General features: G+C 34.9%; 1 protein-coding gene across 2 annotated transcripts in view; it reads right to left on the bottom strand.

Annotated features, from left to right (window-relative positions):
- Positions 1-11,704: 11,704 nt before the first annotated feature.
- Positions 11,705-21,704, bottom strand: part of LOC140160810 (uncharacterized) — a 64,914-nt gene continuing 54,914 nt past the window's right edge. For both annotated transcript variants that reach the window (XM_072184120.1, XM_072184119.1), the window contains exons 9-11: positions 19,355-19,588; positions 16,895-17,013; positions 11,705-12,366 (exon numbers count right to left, since the gene is read on the bottom strand). The gene's annotated coding sequence lies outside the window, so the exon portion shown is untranslated. The remainder of the gene's footprint in view (positions 12,367-16,894; positions 17,014-19,354; positions 19,589-21,704) is intronic.

Raw genomic sequence — 21,704 nt, forward strand, 5'->3', positions numbered from 1 at the left:
AGTTAATTTTTGGTGGCTAGAGGTATATCAAAAGTGTATCAAATTGGACTTAGTCAAATTCTGGCTGCATACAGTGTATCAAAAGTGTATTAAATTGGACTTTGCCTGTTTTTTAGTGTATGTAAAGTGTATCAAATTGAACTTAGTTAATTTTCGGTGGCTAGAGGTATATCAAAAGTGTATTGAATTGGACTTAGTCAAATTCTGGCTGCATACAGTGTATCAAAAGTATATTAAATTGGACTTTGCCTGTTTTTTTAGTGTATCAAAAGCGTATTAAATTGGACTTAGTTTATTTTGGGTGGCTAGAGGTATATCAAAAGTGTATCAAATTGGGCTTTCATAAACTGACCTTTTGTAGTGTATCAAAACTGTATCAAAACCTGATCACATGTCTAGATAATGACTCATCATTTTCAAATTTGTCCATGTGGCATGCATGCAGTTAACACCAGGATTTGCATTTGGAAATGTACTGTATTTTAGAGCAAATTATGGTGTTTTATTTCTCATGATGAAGATACAAAAATGCTTGTAGACTGCACATTAGGTTACAATGTAGTTGTAATCAGGGACTGTGATTAAAGAGGATATTTTATTGACTTTGTTCTGATAAGGTAAGCTTACTATATATTATTATATATAGGGCCTCTATGTATATATTATTAAGCATGAATATAGCACATGCCTGTATAGTAAAAACCCTGCTGAATCTTTTTGTTATTGGTAGCCTTTTTGTCTCTTTATTGAGGGTAACAACTTCAGTGACAAGCACTGCTTTCCAAGCAGGCCCTCTGATGTATGTACGTTCCATTTTGGTTGGGTTTTGCTTCTTTTTTGCAATACTTTCTCACACATTTGTCCTATTATGTTGTAATTTTGAACGTTGATAGGGGAAGTGCATTGAGCTGCTCCGTGATGGGGGAAAGTGCTAAATGTCAGCATTGGCAGTAGAGGGCAGTGTTGAATTTGAGCTTGATTAGACTAATTTCAAAATTTGACCTTTGACCCCTTCACTTTAAGCTTTGGGGTCATTAATGTTTGCAAATATGTTAAGATCATGTAAGGATAATTCTTGTTGAATTTGATCTTGATTCGACCAATTTTGAAATTTGAAAAACTGTATCAAAAGTGTATAAAAAACTGTATCAAAAGTGTATAAAAAACTGTATCAAAAGTGTATAAAACTGTATCAAAAAAACTATCAAAAGTGTATCAAAAAAACTGTCTATAAAGTGTATCAGAAAACTATATCAAAAGTGTATCAAATGGCATGTATCAAAAATAGGGTGGTCCCGCTGGCCAGCATTAGAATTGGAATGCTGATTTGATACAGTGACATATTTGATACACTTTTGATATAATTATGTATAAAATGTGTATGAAATGAAAGGATAAGAATTGCAACGCTAATTTGATACAGTTTAAATTGGAATGCTGATTTGATACAGTGGCATATTTGATACACTTTTGATATAATTATGTATCAAATATGTATGAAATGAAAGGATAAGAATTTCAACACTAATTTGATACAGTTTAAATTGGAACCCTGATTTGATACAGTTACATATTTCATACACTTTTGATATAATTATGTATGAAATGTGTATGAAATGAAAGGATAAAAATTTCAAATCTAATTTGATACAGTTTAAATTGGAATCCTGATTTGATACATTTACATATTTCATACACTTTTGATATAAATTATGTATGAAATGTGTATAAAATGAAAGGATAAAATTTCAATGCTAATTTGATACAGTTTAAATTGGAACCCTGATTTGATACAGTTACATATTTCATACACTTTTGATATAATTATGTATGAAATGTGTATAAAATGAAAGGATAAAAATTTCAACGCTAATTTGATACAGTTTAAATTGGAACCCTGATTTGATACAGTTACATATTTCATACACTTTTGATATAATTATGTATGAAATGTGTATGAAATGAAAGGAAATGAATTGGAACCCTGATTTGATACAGTTACATATTTCATACACTTTTGATATAATTATGTATGAAATGTGTATAAAATGAAATGATAAAAATTTCAACGCTAATTTGATACAGTTTAAATTGGAACCCTGATTTGATAGTTACATATTTCATACACTTTTGATATAATTATGTATGAAATGTGTATGAAATAAAAGGATAAAAATTTCAAATCTAATTTGATAGTTTAAATTGGAACCCTGATTTGATACAGTTACATATTTCATACACTTTTGATATGAATTATGTATGAAATGTGTATGAAATGAAAGGATAAAAATTTCACGCTAATTTGATACAGTTTAAATTGGAACCCTGATTTGATACAGTTACATATTTCATACACTTTTGATATAATTATGTATGAAATGTGTATGAAATGAAAGGATAAAAATTTCAAATCTAATTTGATACAGTTTAAATTGGAACCCTGATTTGATACAGTTAAATATTTCATACACTTTTGATATAAATTATGTATGAAATGTGTATGAAATGAAAGGATAAAAATTTCAACGCTAATTTGATACAGTTTAAATTGGAACCCTGATTTGATACAGTTACATATTTCATACACTTTTGATATAATTATGTATGAAATGTGTATGAAATGAAAGGATAAAAATTTCAAATCTAATTTGATACAGTTTAAATTGGAACCCTGATTTGATACAGTTACATATTTCATACACTTTTGATATAAATTATGTATGAAATGTGTATAAAATGAAAGGATAAAAATTTCAACGCTAATTTGATAGTTTAAATTGGAACCCTGATTTGATACAGTTACATATTTCATACACTTTTGATATAATTATGTATGAAATATGTATGAAATGAAAGGATAAAAATTTCAATGCTAATTTGATACAGTTTAAATTGGAACGCTGATTTGATACAGTAACATATTCGATACACTTTTGATATAAATTATGTATGAAATGTGTATGAAATGAAAGGATAAAAATGTCAACGCTAATTTGATACAGTTTAAATTGGAACCCTGATTTGATACAGTTACATATTTGATACACTTTTGATATAATTATGTATGGAATATGTATGAAATGAAAGGATAAAAATTTCAATGCTAATTTGATACAGTTTAAATTGGAACGCTGATTTGATACAGTAACATATTCGATACACTTTTGATATAAATTATGTATGAAATGTGTATGAAATGAAAGGATAAAAATGTCAACGCTAATTTGATACAGTTTAAATTGGAACCCTGATTTGATACAGTTACATATTTGATACACTTTTGATATAATTATGTATCAAATATGTATGAAATGAAATGATACATTTCATTTGATACTTTTTGATACATTATCTTGGCATTTGATACACTTTTGATATGTATAAAATGTGTATGCAATGTTAATTTGATACAGTTTTGATACATAAAAGTGTATGAAATGAGGGTTCCAATTCAAATTCTTTTATTTCATACATATCAAAAGTGGTGTATCAAAAGTATATCAAATTTCAGCCAGGGCTGTTTTTGCACGGAAAAGTGGAATTAGCTTTGCGTGGTCGCGACGCTCAATATCGCGAGCGTAACTGTGAGTGTCGTGACAACGTCATTTTGCCTGATGATCACTGTGTAAAAGCGTGCGTGAAACCGATGGTTGCGAAATAAACCTAATTTTTATATTGTAATTTATATACCGTATATATATAGCAATGATAAAAATAACCTGTACCATTAAAATCACCATAATAATCATCAATAATATATTAAGAAAGAATCGAAGTACGATTATACACACACTAGCTGGCAAGAATACAAAATCACTATAAAAATATATTTATGAAATTAAGGGTAATGTATAGTAGTACTCTTTACACCCAAATGGCAGTAAGGAGGTAAAATAACATGGGGTAAAATAACATGCGGCGATGCGCCTCTCACCCATTATTTAAACATTATTTTCTATTCTATTAACTACAATATAGTGTGATTTAAAGAGAAAATTTCACTTTTTTGCCCAAATAATTAAAAATTTGTTTACTTCAATGTGGAACTATAGTACACCTGTACAGGGTGTCCCAGAATGATTTTTACCGGGAAAGTTGTATTTTTTTAGGTATGAAGGGCATTACTATTGGTAGTATATTTGAGCAATATAGTTTGCGCACACATCAGATGATATAATCAGGCGCGTATCCAGGAATTCGTAAACCGGGGGGCTTAAATTTGATCTTTTGAAATACAACATGGCCATAAGCGACATCCCAAGCGATTGCCTGGTAACCCACCCGGTAACCCACCACTTGAACAGGATTTAGCCAAAACAAACAAAGACCAGCGCTATTAAAAATTCTATAGCCATCTAAGGTAGAAGCTTATTATCCACTTCAACAATAGGATTATATTGATTGGTGTTTGACTATCAAAATGAGATAGATGTCGCTTCAGCTTAAGTTACCGATGAATATGACCGTCATACACATTTTACACTGTAACTTAGAATACAATTTAGGGAATTTACGGCTCATTTGTGCCGTACGGTCACAAATTTGCATTAAAATCAGAAGATACATTTTCAATTATCCGTAACCACCGGTGTAAGCCCACCTTCGCTATAAGCCCACCCCTATTTTTCAAAACATTCTGGGAACAAGGGTGCACTCAGGTATAACCCCAGTACTAAATTTTGGCCAAGTTCTTAAATCAAATCAATGCTTTGCTCTCATATTTAAGAACAAATTAATATAAAAAATATTAGTTGATAATTAACATTCCACACTTATAATTTTAAGAAAATGACATAAAAGATAGAAATTACTGGTACATTGGGCATATGCAAATGGGGGTGATTGTTCTTATTTTAAAATTCAAGCACTAGCTCTTCCCCAGTTATAAGCCCACCCCCATTTTTGAAGTGAAATCTGCCATCTAGGGAGGTGGGCTTATACCCGAGTGGTTACGGTAATAGCCACCTCTTTTGTCAGCCTCATATGTCACATGATGCATGTCCACCATCGTCTGATAGCTCTAAAACTCTCCTAAAGAACATTATATTAGGAGAGCTTTTTACAGCTCTTTGCCTCGCTTTATAAGGCAGTATACATATACATAATAGCCTCGAGTTTGGTAGTGACGTTCGCTGATTTCAGTATTGATTTGTGCATGGGAAGTTAATTGCGCAGAGCGTACATACACCTGTACCAGGGCAGCTTGCAAAAAAGCATTGACATCACTACCGAACTTGAGGTAAACCAAAGAATAGACAATTTACTACATAACCTTGCAAAATTACAAAAACTGGAAAAATATGACATGAAGGGTCCGACTCACCCAACACTTATGCTGGTTTCATACTTTGCTGCCACTTGCCGCTTTGAAGATGATTTTATTTCACCGGCAAGCCAATATATCAATCTTTTTGCCGCCGCAGCAGCACCGCTGGGAATTGAATTCAAATCGTATGAGAACAAAATACGATTTGGTGTGCCGCTCCGCTTGCAAGCGGCAAGAGGGAGAAAGTATGAAACCAGCATTATGGTTACACACACAAAATTGCATTTGCCTGCAAGAAAAGAAATACCTGATTTTTCTTCCAATATAATACAGTATGTCACACTATCTCAAGATCTGGTCCATGGTAGACTATGCCATAGTCGATTTTTGATAAATAAAAATGTTATTAATCATGATGAACGCATTCAGTTGAACTCGAAATTATACTGGTATTTAGTAGGCCTACATCAAAATACTAGTATAAAATGGTTATGAAAAAGTTTAGGCTATATAATTATATTTGTGACAGTAAAAGTAAAGTATAGGCACTACGTAGGCTTATATTATTGAATGCAACATATCATAATGGCATAATTATAATGACACTTCAATACTGAACAATTCTAATTTTAGAATCTGCCAGTTTATTATCCGAAAAACCGACTATGGACTTTCACTTTTAAGCAGAACTTTACCCGGGACTCACACACTGTCAATCATACTTGTTTATCAATAAAATCTAACCACAAGACTAAGCATGGTGGTACAATACGCGCTAGATGCATCGTTCATCCACCAGCACAAAAGCGCCGCATTCCCTAGATAGTTGTGTACCATGTATAGTTATAATGGTACCAGTACGCGTCGGGAGGATTTAAACAATAACGAGATCTGGGCGACCAATCACAAGCCAGATTCATTTTTAAAGATGCATTACATCATCACCAATTTATATCACCAATTTTAGTTAGGCCAGAAATTGGCCTAACTCTCAAGGCAAAGTCAGTAGTCCACTTGGGAAGCTAACAAACAGAGGGCGACGGTGACTGAAAAAGATCAGTTGTGAAAATCTATCAATTGTGCACTCATTAATTAAATCAGAGTTTTAAGCTTAAATGTAATAGCCAGAGTAGTGCACAATTGGCAAGTGGACTACGGAGAAGTCTGGTCCATGGGGGCCAAAGGCGGCAAATTTGAAATTGAGATAAAGGCAAAAGTATGGAGTAAAAAAACAATAAAATACATAAAATACATATCACAAAACTTCATAACTTTAGAACCAAGTATGCTGGACCATCTGTGTTATCATAGTGATAGCCTAAGGGCTGTGCAATAATTATGAGCCCTGGGGGAGGGTAAAATTGGGGGAGCAAGAAATTTTTGGCAAGCCGAAAGGGGGGGCAAGCAATTTTTGGCAAGCCGAGAGGGGGGCAAGCAATTTTGGCACGCATTCATGGGGTGCCTTTTTAATAAAACGCTCTAAAAAGGCATAGGAAAACAGTACGGAAATGCTTAAATATGCAAATTGTCCTGCTCGCTGCGCTCGCAACATACGTCTAGACCATTTCAGGTTTGAAATTTGGGATCCCAAAAATTTGGCATGTTCAAGGGGGGCAAAAGAATTTTTGGCGGGCGGGGGGAAGCGGTTTTGGTGGGCCGAGGGGGGCAAGCGATTTTGGCGAGCTGTTTGGAAATTTTACCCCCCGGGGACTCATAATTATTGCACAGCCCCTAATGGTTGTATAAGGTAATAATTATAGTAACTCAATTGTCAAAAATACAATCAGTACGATGAACAATGGTCACATCTTTAGAAAAATCACACTTATTTTTCTTATACATAATTCTTATGGAAGTACCATATGACATAAACAATGTCCATAAATGTTGCAATCCAAATTTTATGTCTATATACAATGTACATCAACAACTTTTTCGATATAATTGTATGTTAATGAAAGCACTACCAATCTGACCCTGAAAAGATTTATATACAAACTTATCTCTACATACGGCACTCTGGTGCTGTAAAAATATATCTTGTTTAAAATATAATTATGGTTATACAATGTAGACAAATTCATTTTCACACATTCATGCACCTCAATGGCAGCCATAACTGGGTCCCCCAGTTATAGGTCTATCCTAGAGTCCGAAGTTTTCCGTTTTACAGAAAACGGAAGAAAATCACGGAATCGGAGGTACAACACGGAAAATGACATTTTTGTATGATGTGACAAAAATTGTCAAAAGATAAGAGAAATTAAGTGTCAAAAACAATCATGAGTTGTGTATGTCAATTTTTATGATAAAAATACTGTTTAATAATACCGAAATAAAGGTATATTACCAAGGCATGACCCCCTATATCCCATCGTAATAGTCGGCCTATTATCGTGAGAATATTCCAATCAGACAATATTGATCACTTTATTGTATTGTGATATTAATATCATTGTTTATACATTTTAAGCTTTATTCATGACACGGATTTACAAATTGTACAACACGGATTATAACACGGAAAATGGATTTTAGAAAACGGTAAACTTCGGACTCTAGTCTATCCCACCTAAAATGTGAAATGATGAGGCCTTGGTGGGGATATACTGCATTCCATCACCTGTGTTACATGTAGACAAAAGAATGATGAAAGTTTACAACACAATACAATTCAACATCGATTTTTAAGCGGATTTAATCCACCCAATTGGGCAGTAACAATACCAGATTTGGTGCAGACGGAACCCAGTAATGGCAGACTGAATTCTGACCATCACTTAGCTCGTTGGATTCGTCTGTAGAAACCTAGTGCAAAAATGACAAAATGATGTACAATATATAATACATGTCACAGATTTGACAAACAAACAATGCAAGATTTACCTACAATACTAGCTCAATATTTCAGCCACAACATACAACCTTTTTAAAATACATTTTTATCAAACCTGATTTGTTTTTGGTATACTTGCAATGTTTCCGCAAGTTCCAACTTAACCTAAATGTATAATTGACATCAGCCAAATGTGTTGTTATTGGAAGAAAACAAGCAATTTTTAATTACCGTAACCACCCGGGTATAGGCCCACCTTCGACTATAAGCCCACCTTCAACTATAAGGGTGGTGCAATAATTATGTGTACCCCGGGGTGGTGAATTCTCAAAATGGTCTGCCAAAAATCGCTTGCCCCCCCCCCCTCTGGCCGTGCCAAGAAATCTTTGCCCCCCTTTGACGTGCCAAAAAACTTTGCCCCCCTTTTGATGTGCCAAAAATCTTTGCCCCCTTACACATGCAAGATTTTGGGGAGCCCGAATTTAAAATCTTAAATTGTCTTATCATATAATGCGAGCGCAACGAGCTGAAATTTTGCATACCTTTTGACCTGCCAAAAATTGCTTGAACCCCCCTTTCCACCTGCCAAAAATCGCTTGCCCCCCCTTCCGCCCTGCCAAAAAATGCTTGCCCCCCCCTATATTAATTCACCACCCGGGGTACACATAATTATTGCACCACCCCTAAGCCTAACACCTATTTTCAAAACATTCTGGGAACAAGGGTGCATTTGGGTATAAGCCCAGTTGTATTTGGGCTACTGAAGTTCTTAAATCAAATCAATGCTTTTTTCTCACATTTAAGAACAAATATTTAAAAAATATCAGTTGATAATTAACATTCCAAACTAGAATTTCGCGGTTCTCGACCTGCACGGTTCTCGAAACAATGCCTCCACTTTGACGCCCATCATTTTTAACGGGCATTTTAACTGGTGCAATTTCACTGGACCCAAAATGACCTTAACATTATTTGTCTCACTAAGGTGGCCGTTCCCACCAAATGTTATGAACCTAGCTGCAGCAGTCTATGGCAATTTGACCCCAAATGACCTTGATTGACCCCAAAATGACCTGGACATTTTTGCCTTGTTTCAGTGGTCTCATAGGCATTAGCAGGGGCTATTTTAACGTGCCTCCTGGCACGTTTGTGCAGTGTGATTAAAATTCTGTGCAGTGAGAATTAAAAATCTGTGCTTAAAATATTTCTATGCAATTCGAGAAACTCAAAATAGCACCTACAGTATGGTCATGTAAATCACTTTCAGGTAAAATTTCAAAATTTTTGCACTTTGCACACTTAACATTTCATCACTCCCTTTCCTGATGTTTCTAGAAAACTTTTCTCATGCATATCATACTTAAGAACCGCTAGTATTGTCACCCCCCTTACGATTTGCTCACGACTGTGTTTACAACCAAATCTGTGATTTTTAAGGGGGAATATATTGTTGGAATGTTTTCAAATGACAAAATGAGATTATTGATTTAAAATGATGCTTAAAATGTAATCTTTCTTTTGTTTCAAATTTGATTAAAATCGGATCTTCCTTCACAAAGTTACATTACCTTTTAGGTGAAAGGATGGTGAAAAAGCGGTAAATTTCTTATGTAATTCCTATATATTGAATTCTTTTGTATTGTATTGTTTTATCTTAAATGTAATATTGTATTGTTTTTGAAATATGCCAATTTTAGGCAGTTTGTTCCAATTTCTGCAATTAAAATTCACATTTTTGCATCAAAATAACATTTTTACATTGTAACTATATCAAATATTAACCCTACTTAAGGGTACATGAACATCTTCATAATGAATTTGAGGCTCATTGTATAGCTAAGAAAGTGCAGATTAATTTACTTTTTATTTCAAGTCTCTAGCATTTGTAGTTTTTGAGATATCTTGTTACCTATAATATGCGGAATTTGTTGATCCAAGATGGCGGCCATTACCACAGCAACGGGTCATGTGAACCATCAAATCAAATGTAATGTATTTTTAATTCAATTCTGTTTGATGTTACTATATAGGCCTATATATGTAATACCAAACTTAGCTCAAAGCATAAAAAAGAACAAAATTCAGGTTTTAATAAATTGCACTCTCAACGATATATTCCCCCTTAAAAATCTCCAAAATTCGAGGGGAAACTCCCCTCCAACCAGGGGCGTAGCCTGGTTTGATTTTTGGGGGCTGATCTTGAAAAGGGGGACCTTTTCTCAAAATGTTGAGACCTTACATTGCCAACGTGCAGTGACTTTTTCCTCCTAAAATAGCCCCTGCATTATAGATGATAGGAATTACTGTTACATCAGGCATATACAAATGGGGGTGATTAATTGATCAATAGCCCCAACCCGGTTATAAGCCCACCCCCATTTTTGAAGTGAAATTGACCATCGGGTGGGGGGGGGGTGGGGGTGGGCTTATACCCGAGTGGTTACGGTATTATAATACTAGTTACAATAATAAACAATTATGGCTATACCTGCATGTTATCATTGTACACAAACATATGGTTCTCAGGCCGCTTTATTTGCTAAGAACAACAAGCCCATTTTTTTTAAACATTTGGGGTCCTGGGCTGATAATATTTGTTATGTCCACATGTTTTACGAAGTACTGATGGCAGCCCTCGAATTAACCCATGGCATAATGCCATGGGTGCCCATCCCCTCTGCCATAATGCCTTCAAAATATGTCCTTTACCGATGGCAGTCACTTGCTGTGCCCTCTAATGAAGTTGCCGTCGGTGCCCCAGCCCTGCCCATTTAATATAAAATCATCTATCAGACTGTGTGTGTTTTCTTCGCTTTTGAGAAATTGCCTTGATGCCCTTCTCAAATTTTCAACAGTTGCCCTCTTGAAATATTACAAACTGCCGTGCTGCCTTGCCTTCTCAGTGAAAATCCAAGGCAATTTAATATCAACTTCCCCTGAAAAAGTTGCCATGCCCCTTTCCTTAATTCAAGGGCTGAATGGGGATTACACACAAAATTGTTCGATTGTCCATAGATCCCATCCAGGTGTAGGTTGGCCGGGCAGATGTTTTTTTTAACTGAAAAAGGCCAAACCAACTACAGGTCTAATTTGCTTAAAGACCAAAAGGTATGAATTTGAATATTTTTCTACTGTATATACCACTTCATTCATGTTTTAAAACAGTTTGGTAGTGTGAAGAAAGTATTTAAAAAACTTTCAGGAAGTCAAAAATTTTGAAAGAATACAAAACTTTTTCTGAAATTTCCCAAATTCAAGGTCAGTATTAGGCCAAGTACAAAAAATAACATGTATATCGTCCAGACTTTTAAAAAAATTGGTGAGGGATTTACACAAATGGATCTTTTGGTTGAGTTCGTTGCGGTTCTGCACACATACTATGAGGGCGGTATGTTATTATGTTATTTTTTGACCATTTATTTCTGTGTAAAATTGCAATTGCAAACTGTTTGTCAACACATCATAAAATCGGTGAGGCCCCCTAATATTTTTGTTACTTCCCGAAAGCCTTACCCATAGCTTGAAGAAAGTGTTTGCATAAATGATAACCAAGAACTTCTTAACATGTCTTTTCATCACAACAATTTTAGAAACAAAGTAAGGAAGCAAATAGGAAATATTTGAAAATGTCCAAGAATCGGTGAGGGCGGGGATATACATGTTATTTATTTCACTTGGCCTTAGCTTTGTAAGGCAAATAAAAACAACCCCTAAGTAAAGGTTGGTTGGAAAGACAATCAAATAATGTTTTTGGCTTTATAATTTGTGGCCTAAAACAGGTCAGTGCCCATCTCTTTTTCCCTAGTGTTTGGGCCAGACTCCCCTGAATTTTAACTTGTTATAACATTAACAAACAACAAACCCACAACCTTCTGATTATGAGTCAGAGCCTGTTATGTACTGCTAGGCCACCGTGTCTGATTTCTCAACAAATCAAATACGGAGAAAAGGAAAGGAAGCTAGAGGATAAGAGAAGGAGATAGGAAGAAGGGGAGAAAGGAAGAAGAGGAAGAGGATAGAAGAGGAAGGAAAGGAGGAAGCCAAGCGATAGGAAGGAGAAAGGAAGGAGAAGAGAAGATGACAAGATATACATCAACCAACAGCAACACCACCAACACAACCCATCTACATCATTCTTGAAGGTTCAAAGGTTAAGCACTTCTCCAAGCACAGGCTGGATGACATGTCCTCTGAGTTTGAAGTCCATAAACTGTTTCATGAATTTTTCGGTGAATTTCTTCAATACCATCTGTAATTCCATCACCTGAAATATTTTTGAAAATACAAAGATTGGTATAAATGATACGTGTAAATCTCTGGATCTGGGGGGCCACTCATATATGAAAGTTGTAAGCATCCGTGTGAAAGAAAATGCCGATTTAGGGTGGTTTTGAAAAGCAAAACGAGGATCCGCACGGATCCGTGATTTGGGTCTCAAAACACTTATTTTACTAAAAAGAAATTACCCAATTAACGGACATTAGTGGTGACATATTTATCAAATTATTCCGCACAAAAGAGTGGTTTCTGAGCAATTTTACTAACCAGATTTAAAAAAAATCTGAGCCGACTTCAACAGCACCAAGCTTACCGATATCATCACTGTCACTGAATGACACTCTGCCAACACACGCAATGTCTATCCTTATTTAGGGGGAAAATTCAAACCAGTTCCTCACTAAGGATGTTTTTATATTGTTTATCCTTGTTTAGTGGTAAATTTCAAACCAATTCCTTGCTTAGTTTGACAAATTTTCGACATCCTAGCTTAGGGTCATTTTTTAAAGTGAATTCACACGGATGCTTACAACTTATATACATGAGTGCCCCCCCCCCGGCTCTGGATCTCCTCTCTCATTAGACCACTTGAATTGTGGTGTAGATACATGTGTAGTGTAGATCTCCTAGCCAGTTCCAGCTACATATGGTAGTGCCTCACCGTTTTTTACACCCGGAGAACAGTGTCTGAACTTTGCACAGGATAAATTTGAATTACGTGGTTCGTAATTAAGGTGGCCCAAAACAAAGGTGTGTAAATAACAAAGCTTTGTAAATACAAGTAATAAATATGCAAATAACAGGACACAAAACTGTACAGCACATCCGGCCAACACATATCATCACCATACCAAGTTTAAAGTTATTGCATTCAAGTTGCAAAGTGGATTAAGCTCATTTATATTCATAAATATTCAAATATCATGGCACAAAACTATATAGCACATCAGGCCACCATATCCTATCACCATGCCCAGTTTGAAATTGATCGTTTATTGCATTGGAGCTGCAGAACCGGACAACCAACCAAACAAACAGGCAACCATCAGGGCAAAAGCATAAGCCCCACATATGTGTGGGGCCAATGAAAGTCTAAAATCAGCAAAGTGATCAGCCATGTTTGCGATTTTCAAGATTATAAGGATGCATAATATTGTTTGATTCCCGGAGGTACGCTATTTTGAGCTCCATGTGTGACAAGACGAGAAAAAAAAGTGTGTAAAGTACACATAGTACCTTTTCAATAAACTTGTCAATTCAAGCTTCACTCTTTTTTTTTTGTCATTGTGTTTTTATTTTAAAAAGCAAACCACAAACACATGATTGGAAAAAATTAGAACAAGTATACATAAATCATTAAACATCAATCAAATCACAAATTGACATCAAACATACACAAAAGTTCTGTGACCAAACATATCAGATTGAACCATGCGAACATACAAGATTATACCTGCCACCACAAAAGTGGGCATACTTAAATTACATGTACATGTACAGGAAGAGCATGTAAAAGGTGATTTATATACAGTACATTTACAACCAAAAAGTGAAATCAAAAATCAACACTCCATTTACGGAAGTGTTGAGATAGTTTCCCTTTTTTCAGAGCAATTTGATACTCATTCTTACGTTTGATAATGATAAAGGATTTAAGACCACTAAACGAGGGAGAGACATTTTGGAATTTACATTTGTAAATAAAAAATTTGTAGCATAAAAATAAGAATGTCAAAAGGGTTCATCAGGTACACCAAACATTACATCAATCTGGTTGAAATTGTAGTCAGAATGCAGTTTCATATTAATAAAATTTTGAAGAGCCTGCCAAATGGGATTTACTTTTTCACAATCACAAAATATATGTAAAATGGTCTCAGGATATTTATCACATAAGGAACATAGAGGTGAATCCTTTCTCCCTTCAAGCTTCACTCTTGATATCGAGGGTTGACAAACAGAAGGCCTTAACTCACTTTTGGCCATTTTGAGATTTTGGTACCAAAATAATCTGTAATACCACAGATTCTTAAAATCATAAAGCCTTAACTCAATTCAACTTCCTATTGCATCTATAGCACATTCTTAGTCAGTGGGAGTGGTCTAGTTCGTAGACACATTTTTGATTGGACAATCGCAATATTTTGGGTGCCGTTTATCAGGCCGTAGACGACCCCACGTCATCATGCGTCTTGATAATGCCTTACACGCTTGTAGAGGTGCTTGGCGTATGTATTGCGCTGTAATCGTGAGACTAGTGCGGAATACGCGACGCGCTAGCAGTACTCGCAACAGAATACGTGAAGTTGTAAACAAGTTTCGTTCATTTTATAATGAGGGAGTTTTTATGACGGTAACTTAGTTTTTGCTTTAAAAAAATTGTTTACAGTTATTAAAATAATATTTATCTGACTAAGAATGAGAATAAGCGATAGGAATTTTTATTTTGCCTATCCTCTACCTATGATGAGCGACAGGCAGGTCCAATATTTTTATTTAGTGGATACGGCTGCGCCGGCATCCACTACTCAAAATATTGGACCTGCCTGTCTATCACACGGTAGAGGATAGGCAAAATAAAAATTCTATCGCTTATTCTCTAAATAATACTTGGTCACATCTCAATGCAAAATATTATTTTACTCATTTTTCTCAAAAGGGCACTTTTTGAGTTAAGGCCTTCTGTTTGTCAACCCTCGATATATATGGGTTTCAGCCTTTTTTGGTCAAATTTTAATTTGTTTATTCTTTGCCAAATATTACAAAATATTATTAATAATAACTGTCAGGTAAGTTTTCTGGTCATTTTAAGCCAAACAAATGAGTTAAAATGAAAGAAAACTCATTTACTCTCTTAGGCTACTCTAAGCTGTGCAACTGGGGGATTTAAAGTTATAATTATATGATTTAAATTCAAACTTGCTCTGTTGTTCTAAAAATACAATGGATTTGGCTGAATCCAATTAGGTATAAATAGGGACATGTGTAAACATTGCAAATATGCCAAAACATTGGATTTGAAAAATTATCCAAACTCAATTTATAACTCGAATATTATGGTTTTAACAAATATAGGCTAATAAATGCATATTACTTGTTGAGAGCAATAATTACCATATTTCGTCAAATAGTCACCCCCCTCAAATAAACGCCCCCCACCACTTTTTTCAACCAAGATGTTTCAAAAATGCTGATATTTCCATGCTATCTTGTGTAGTAAGCTTACCAAGTTGCCCACATGGTCGATAATAGCGTCAATAATTGGCGAAAATCTGGATTGGAAACCCGGAAGTGAACCAGAAGTCGGTGTTTCTAGTTCATAGTTCGTCATTTTAGCGTGTGTTTTTAGTGTTTTAAAATTGACCTTGAATAAACGCCCCCCCTTGGGAAAATGTAATGCCCCCAGGGGCGTTTATTTGACGAAATACGGTATATAAAATCATGCACTTGACATACTGAGATGTTGATGCATCTAATAATGCATGAGCCCTGCTCATTAGACAAATTATCATCTCAACAAGTGCAAAATTTTGTAAAATTTCTCAAGCATAAGTAATACGCATTTATTAGCTATTTCATTTCAAAGAAAATCCAGTGACTATTGTTATTTTTAGAATAAAATTGTCATTAAATATTTGATAATTTTGGAAAATAGAAGCAAATATAAAAGCACCAACCTGCAAGGTAAATTAAGAGTAGCGTGGTATTGTTGGTGAAGCAATCTTAATCTTAATCAATATATTATTGAAAAAAATAACACTTTGATGTTTTGCAAAACTTCATTCTACAAATCATATACTTTGAAAACTTGCTTGATTTATTGTTGATAAATGAGTTATGTACTTATTACAAAAGTGTTGTTTTTTCAGCCTTCTTTATAACATAACTCAAGAACCACAGGACCTACAAAAGTATATCTGTGATATTTGAATTCTTCTAAACACTCTCCATGAAATGATCAATGTAATTTTTGCCAAAGCTCACTACCATTCGCAAGATGCTGTGGACAACCAAATCACAACAGTTTAAGGGGTACTACACCCTGGCCAATTTTGTGCCTATTTTTGCATTTTTCTCAAAAATTATAGCGCATTGGTGACAAGTAAGATATGTATATTATAGGGGCAACAACTACAACTACTGCACTGAAAATTCAGCAACTCAAGGCAAGTAGTTATTGATTTATTGATCAAATAATGGTTTTCCCTCATTTTTGACTGTAACTCCACAACTGTTGTCTGTGCTGAAATAAAATTTCCAGTGCAGTAGTTGCTAACCTTAAAGAGGTAGCCCCGCCTGAGCAGTTCTGGGGAAACCAAACCTGCCTGGTTATCAAATTAATCAATGACAAGGTTATTCTACAGGTGCTAATTAGTGTTTTAATGTTATTGCATCAATTAAATTCAGAGATAACATTGTCACTGATTAATTTGATAACCAGACAGGTTTGGTTCACCCCAGAAGAACTGCTCAGGTGGGGCTTCTGCTTTAAGCACACCTGTTAATTATCTTACCTTGGGATAAAACTGCAGTTCCGGATGATTGATTTCCCCACTAGCACAAAGTGCCTCCATATATTGTTTATAGTAAGAACTGAGAGCCACTTTCAGAGTTTTAGAAAACATAGCACGGTCTGAAAAAAAAGCAAAATCATGTTAAGGGATCGGCAGTTAGCGTGTGACGCAGATGTAGAGCAATATTGCGGTCTCTTCCACATATGCCATCAGCACATTTTATAACACAATGCAAGTATGCAGATCCGCTGATTGCTGATTGCCATTGTTGATGAAGAGTTGAATAATACGACTATACAGGCTGTATCAAAATGTTTGGTACCCATCATTTTGGATGCTTATTGAAAAGCCTGATACTTCCAAATGCAACATAGGGTCTTTGAAATGATCAATAATTTATAGTTATATGACTGTTTATGACATTAATCAACAAATTATGTGGATCCTAAGTTGCATTTTGATGTGACAGTCCTGTTCATGGGAAAACTGATGGGTACCGATCATTTTGAAATACCCTGTAGCCTATATTGTACAGTATATTATATTAAAGATGAATAATACAAAATTATATTATTTGAAATATTGTTATTCTTCATCTCTTCTGAATGATATTATCATTGATAAGGTGGGATATTGCCTATGCTTACCTGTACATATGATAATTGCATCACACCTTACGAGCTGTGCAATAATTATGAACACCCACCCCATCCCAAATTTCCAAATGGTGTGCTAAAATATGATTGCCCCTCCTCTCAGCCTGCCAATGTAAAATTTTTGGGATCCCAATTTGCAAACCTTAAATGGTCCAGATATTGTGAGCACAGCCAGGAGGAAAAAGTGTTTCCGTACTTTTTTCATCCGGAAGTACTCAGTACAAATGACCATAAGGGGACGTGCCGCAAATATGGGTAGCATTTTCGGCCTTCTGGTATATCAATGACCCCTTTTTCAAAGCCTATTTTGGTATATGAATGGGTCCTTTTTTCAAAATTTTCTCAATTTTTTCGAAAAACAGCCCATTTTTTCCTTAATCTAGCAACAATTTTCTAAATTTTCCCAAAATTTTAAGACAATTTTTGGTCAATTCGGTCGAAAATTTTGATTTTGGTATATCAATGGGTCCAAATTTCTTGAAAAATTGGTATATTTATGGGTCCACTTCCTAAATCTCATGCACGTCCCTACCAAAACCAAACTTGAGTACCCCCGGGTTTTCATAAGCTTTTAGGCGTTTTATGTAAAAGGCACCTCATGAAGATGTGTGCCAAAAATCTCTTGCCCCAACCCTTTCCGGCTTCTCAAAAATTGCTTGCCCCCTCCCCAATTTTACCCTCCCACCAGGGCTCATAATTGTGACTAGCTCCAACAAAACCCGGAACAAGTCGCCATGCATGTTTTCGAGTTATAGGCCATTAAAGATGATATTCCCATTAAAAATCAAATTTTGGAATTCTTGATTTCACGGGTGTGGGACTAAGTGGACTTTCAAATACTTGAAAGTACCTATTAAAACAAGGTGTATTTGATCAATGATTAACAATTGAACTATGATAATCCCTATTCAATCCTGTGTAAGGCAGGAAACTAAATAATTAGCCTTTTTACTCAGAATAGCAATTTGGCAAAAATATCAAGTTATTATTAAAGGAAGTGTCCGGCAATCACAACATTAGGTCTTATATGTTAGAAAATAATTATCAAGCACGAATCACATGGTTTTATTTCAATCAAACTCATATTAACCATAAAACTAATAAAACAGCCGTCTCTCAACACGCGATATTCAAAATTCGCGCCGAAATGTTCTAGAGCAGTAACGTCATGGTTATTTGTGCTCATTTGTCGACAGGCTTCATTGAACTATTGGGACGTCACTGCTCTAGACAATTTCGGCGCGGGATTTTGAATATCGCGTGTTGAGAGATGGCTGTTTTTATTCGTTTTTATGATTAATATGAGTTTGTTTGAAATAAAACCATGTGATTCGTGCTTGATAATTATTTTTCTAACATATAAGGCTTAATGTTGTGATTACCGGACACTTCCTATTATTAACAAAATTATCCATATCTTGAAAGGTATTGATGCTATGTACATAATTTTGGTATCATTTTAAAGCTTTTTGTCTAGTGCTTACATTTTTATTCAAATCATGAAATGTCAAAAATGCGACTTGTTCCTGGTTTTGTCAGAACGGTTCATAATTATTGCTTGGTCCCTTTTAACCCCTGAGCACTACCTGCCCATCTAACATTGCCTCTGATTGGTCAATTACATGATATCTTCACTTTAACCACCAATCAGAATGGAGCTTTGCAAATAATTCACCCCAATTTTTTTGTGTGGTGAAATTATTCTAACAATGTTGCTGATTGGTCCAATTGATAATGAAAACTTCTTTTTGGCCAATCGGCAGGTAGTTATCATGGGGTTAAATGAGATGTTTTCTGTACTCACCTGGAGTAAATACACAAACAGCAATGAGCATAGCTTGTTCCTCTTTAGTGAATTTGAGACTGTTGGTCTTTACAATAAATGGCATTATCTCATCTATCATTTCTAGTGAGTAACCACCAGCCCTAATATCAGCCAAGGTCGCAGCATCACCAGCTAATACATAACTGTTGAAGACTTTTTCTTCTGGGTTATAATACCACGTACTTTGCAGCAACACAAACTCAATAAATACTTCTGTCAGATATACACACACAAAAAGTGAGAAAGACACAGTAATTTAACTAGAATTACATGGGTTGTATTTAAGGAGTCCCCACACAAAGGTTGTGTAAATAACAAAGGTTTGAAAATACAAATAATATTGCAATATGCAAATAAACTCATTAATTCAGAAATATGCAAAACACCAAACTATACAGCACATTAGGCCACCATATCGTTATGAACACTGCAGAGTGCCGAATACGTAAAATTGCTGTTCTGAGTAAACGGCGTTTGAAAATCTTGGTACCATTCCATCGGTCCTTCTAGAAATTTAGAACATTCGTGAGCACTCATTTGAAATGTATATTATAGAAGTGAATGTACACAAATTATTGGCAATACTTGCATGTTCTGAAATAATGGATATATCCCTCAAAACACGTTTTAACAGCTTATGCTGTATCCAAAATGTCTCTACCCGCTGCGCAGAGAGAGGTCGAATACGCATTCAACTGCATGTAAACCATAGCATGCATTCTTGATTTGGGGCTTTTGTGTAGAAATTACTGGTTGTCCTAAGGCTATGTAGACTTAACATAAGTTATAAATAGTCATCCCTGTAATATTTAGCAAAATCTCAAGGATTTTAAAGCAAAAATAACAATATTGGCCTATATTTTGCGTATGGTTTTCCGGGATTTTCCAATTACACGGACATGCACTCACATTATTAAACCACAGCAATATCATGTGGGGAATGTTTGTACTTATTTTGGTATCACTGGATAAAAGATACCTACAGCTATACGTTGGTATCAGATATATTAGTATAGGACATGTAATATAGAAAATTCAGGGTTTCCCGCTATACAATACTATAAAAAAAATTGTTATGTTGGCGTAACGGGCTGATCAAAAATAGGGTAGGTAGGTACTAGGGATTTTTTTTTTTTTTTTTTTTTTAGGACTGTTTTTGAACAATGTTGAACGAGTTAAAACATTCCTTTGTTAGAATTTGGAAACAATGTATACTTTCAAATTTCCATACTGACACGTCAGCTTTATGGAAAACAGATGCTCCAAATTGTGTTCTTGGCTTCTTGCTATGTTAAAAAATACTCAACTGGCTGAAACTCTTAGGGTTTGGTATTTGTATAAGAAGAAAATAAAAGAGAATCTTGGTTATAATAATTATTTCCTTCAGGATTCCATTTGGTGGAATTGCAATATTCGTTTGAAAACCAAGAAATTCTTCTTTGATCGTGGTATACATACCCTTGAGGATCTTATTATAGGGTATAATTTTATTAAATCTTTTGAAGATCTTGTTCTCGAATTTGATATTTCTATTAAAGACAGAAGAAAGTACAACTATCTTGTGAAAGGAATTTCGATTGACTGGTTTTATTAAGTGTATTTAATTAGCTCTCAGTTTATTTACTCAGTATTTTATGACTGCTAAGCCTTTATAGTTGTTTACCAAAACCTCCCAATTGGAAACATTACACATTATTAGCACATAGTAGCACCATTGAGTTATTAGTTGGCCTTGGTGCAATATCTATGGACTTGCCAATGTAAGGCAAAGCAACCCTGAAAAGCAAACATTGAAGGAACAAAATTCAACATCTCTTTTACAAAATGAAACAGCATCACCAGATCAAGGAGTTTCTACAGTGTTTGTAATATGATCAGCACCACAAACAGTCTGCAAAGGAGACTATTCTATGAAATTTGGTAAAAATTTTCTTAACAAAATGCTCTAAAAATCACACTTTTCGTCCGAATTTTCCTTTCTAAATTAGTAACAATCATGAACGATCATGCAAAGATCGCTCCCTCAAATTACCAGATCCATTGCTCAAACGATGTAGCAAGAGAAAGTAAAAAACATACAGAAATCTGGAACATGCCTATAGTTCATTGCTTGCGCAATGAGCTAAAAAAATGAGAAACCGTTTCTTGAGTCGATCATGCTTTTTACAATGATCATATTTGCTTACCTATAGATGATGTATTTTGAGTTATCGTGTACCTAAATCGTCATTGTACCGAGAAAATTAACATTGAAATAATGGCCGTGAAGTTTAAAGTGGTCACATTTTGCACTTTCATCGAATCTCGCAGGAGAATGCGGCAGTTTTTA

The sequence above is a fragment of the Amphiura filiformis genome, chromosome 9, assembly GCF_039555335.1.
Source record: "Amphiura filiformis chromosome 9, Afil_fr2py, whole genome shotgun sequence".
Classification (NCBI taxonomy): Eukaryota; Metazoa; Echinodermata; class Ophiuroidea; order Amphilepidida; family Amphiuridae; genus Amphiura; species Amphiura filiformis.